Source organism: Prionailurus bengalensis, chromosome D2 (genome assembly GCF_016509475.1).
Source record: "Prionailurus bengalensis isolate Pbe53 chromosome D2, Fcat_Pben_1.1_paternal_pri, whole genome shotgun sequence".
Taxonomy (NCBI): Eukaryota; Metazoa; Chordata; class Mammalia; order Carnivora; family Felidae; genus Prionailurus; species Prionailurus bengalensis.
In genome coordinates, this window is record NC_057351.1 from 26,415,539 (window position 1) to 26,419,212 (window position 3,674).

Below are 3,674 nucleotides of genomic sequence, written 5' to 3' on the forward strand. Positions count from 1 at the left end.
GTACATTTTTGAAAAGATCACCCAATATACTAGGTGATTAACACTCTAAGTGGATGCAGAAAAGAAGATGCTGAATTTAGTTAAATTTTGCCCTTTTAACATCTCAAATAACATAGCTAATTGAATTATGGTTTGTCGTGGTCATTTTGAGTAACTTGAAACATTAGAAAGCTTGATTTTGAAGGATTTAAACTGAGTTTTACTAATACAGTGTCAATAATATTAAAAAAATAAAAGAATGGGGTGCCTGCATGGCTCAATAGGTTGGACATCTGATGTTGGCTTAGGTCATGATCTCATGATTTGTGAGTTTGTGACCTCATTGAGCTCTCTGCTGTCCCTCCAGAGCCTGCTTTCAGACCCTCTGTGCTCCTCCCTTTCTGCCCCTCCCCCAAACTTTCTTTTTCTCTCAAAAATTAAAAAAAAAATGGAACTTAGATGAGTGTATGAATTTCCAAAGAACTGTGATTTTCGCATTAGTTCCATATTTATTGTTTGATTGTGGTGATATAACATTAAAAAAATATATACTCCATTTGGTACCGGTTTAATACTATTCTTTCAGTAAACATGTTTCTAAATCTCATTAAAAGATTGGCTAAAATGTGGCTTTTCCTTTATATAATGAACAAAGTTTTTACAAGAATTTTCAGAAACGTTTTAAACTTTTATGTAGTGTAATAATAAATATTATTCCTCATTGGTATGACCTTCACATAAATGCCAGGAATCTCCCAGTAAGCTATGGGTATTGAACTACTAACTGGAAACAGTAACTCAAAAACATTTTGTAATCCTGAATTCCTCAGAGTAACTATTTTGAGCCTTCTTTGTCAACAGAGAGCATAAATGGAGACCAATTTCCCCGGGAGACAATATGTGCACTGGTCTTCTTTAGAAAGGGCACGAATGCTTTCAACTCATGAAAACATAGTTTAAAAGATCAAGGATAGTAGACATTTAAATTATTTTGTATGGAGCTCAGCATAATCATAACAACATTTAAAATTTATTAAGTTCTTTGTGTGAGAAATTAATGTCATTTTCTCATATATTAACTTTATCTTTTTTTCAACAATTCTGAGAGGAATACACTCACAAGGAAACTAAAATGCAGGAAATTGAATAATTTATCCACAGTCATGCAGCTATTTAATGGCGCAGTCAGGATTTGAACCCAAGCAGTCTGACTGGAGAGCCCTTGCATTTATCGAATATGCTCAGCAAACTTCACGTCTCATATTTTTGCTTCTGATATTAATTCATAATCTACTTATTAAACTTAATGTTAGCATGATAGCACTATACTGGCAGAATCTCAGAGAAATAGGATTCCCTTCAATTAATTCTAAGTAGATGCAGGTTTATTTTGTGAGGGTAGCAATTTTAAAAGGAGAAAAAAATATTTCAAGATGCTTTAAGACCTACTAAAGTGCTTAATGGACTAAATGTATTTGAAAATCACTAATAAATAACTGACCAGAAAAGAACACATTTCTGCCCTAATAACCTAGAGTTACATGATTCTGGAAACTCAAAAATAAATGAGGAAATTTATTCCCATTTTTTTCTTAATCTCCCCATGTGTTTGTTATTTTTAATGAAGTCTAGAAAATGTGCTATGTGTGTATGGGTGAGTGTGGGTGGGTGTGTGGGTGTGTGCTTGAATTGGTCAATGTATTTTTACCATGCAGTTTAATAATATCAGTATAGAGTTAGAAAATAGGCCAGAATTCACATTCTGGTTCTGTTAGCCTTTTTTGGATAATGCTACACAAATAAACTAGTTCGTAAATAAAACAAATTAATCCAGTAAATAAAGCAAACAGGTAAACAAATCAAAATCTTGATGGACATTGCATCTTACCTTGGAAGAATTTGTTACATGTTAGACCTAATTCATATGCCAACACAGAGAGCTAATTATCAGATCCTCACACATTTTGGAGGTTAAGCAAAAAGGAAGAGGTAGTGGAAAGTGTGGAGAGATTTTTAGCTATAGAAATGACAAAACCTGGTGTTGATCAGAATACTTTCTTCCCTAAGCACTGTTATTACTGTATGCTTTTTTATTATAATACATTTATGTGATCTTGTGGTAGCTTAAATTATTTTTCTGCAAAGTGGAATGTGCAAAATAATCCAATGGGGTACAGAAAGAAAATACCAAAACATCTGTTTATATTGTTATTTTATCTAAACAAGCAAAAGCAATGTTAACACATGCAGTAAATTTAACAGAATTCCTGCATCAGCTAAGCACACACCACAGCGCAGAAGACACAAGGGGAAAAGGAAAGTTCCAAAAGTGTGTAGGCAGTAGTCCCTTTACAGCATATTGTTTACTTTGGGCAGTAAAAGAAAACGCCTGTATTGTTATTTACTTTTAAACATTTTGGGGGGCACCTGGGTGGCTCAGTCAGTTAAGTGTCCGACTTTGGCTCAGGTCATGATTTCAAGGTTCATGAGTTCAAGCCCTGGGTTGGGCTCTGTGCTGACAGCTCGGAGCCCGAGGTTTGCTTTGGATTCTGTGTCTCCCTCTGTCTCTAACACTTACCTGCTCACACTCTGTCTCTCTGTCTCTGTCTCTCTCTCACAAATAAATAAACATTAAAGTTTATTTTGAATTTTTTAAGTTAATTTATTTATTTTGAGAGAGACAGAGAAGACACGAGTGGGGGAGAGGCAGAGAGAGAGGGAGAGAGAGAATCCCAGGGAGTCTCTGTGCCATTAGCACAGAGCCAGATGTGGGGCTCAAACCCCCAAAACTGTGAGAACATGACCTGAAACAAAACCAAGAGATGGATGCTCAACCAACTGAGCCACCCAGGCACCCCAAGTTATCTAATTTTTCATGTTTGTTTATTTATTTTTGAGACAGAGATTGGGAGATAGGGGCAGAGAAAGAGGGAGAGAGATTATCCCAAGCAGACTCTGTACTGTTACCGCAGGACCCGACCTGGGGTTTGATCCCATAAACCATGAGATCATAACGTGAGCCAAAATCAAGAGCCAGGTGCTTATTCGAATGAGCCACCCAGATGCCCCTAAATTATCTATTTTCAATTATACTGATCTTCAGAAAGTGGATAATTTTAAAATATTACCTATGAAGAAATAGTAAATCTAAAGTAGCATTCATAGGGACTCCTGGGTGGCTCAGTCCATTAGGCTCCCGACTTCTACTCGGGTCATGATCTCACCACTTGTGAGTTCAAGCCTCACATCAGGCTCTGTGCTGACGGCTCAGAACCTGGAGCCTGCTTCAGATTCTGTATCTCCCTCACTTTCTGCTCCCCCACTCGTGCTCTGCCTCTTTCTCTCTCAAAAGTAAATATACAATAAATAAATAAATAAATAAATAAATAAATAAAATGGCATTCATAAAGCAAGCTCCAGAATTAAACAAGAAGATGGCTAGTAGGTACTTTCATTTCTACTCTTGAGTGAGCATTTTTGTCAGCCAATTACATTATATACAGTAACATATCAGAAAAGGCATATTTTGACATATGAATTTATTATATTCCCATTAACAATGAGCCTTTAGCAAAGTGGATATTGAGTAATATGTTTATTGATTCCTTAGAGATTATATGTTTAGCTATGATAGAGATAACTAAGTATTAAAGTGGACTAGGAACCTAATCTTAGATCATTGCTTTCACTAAAAC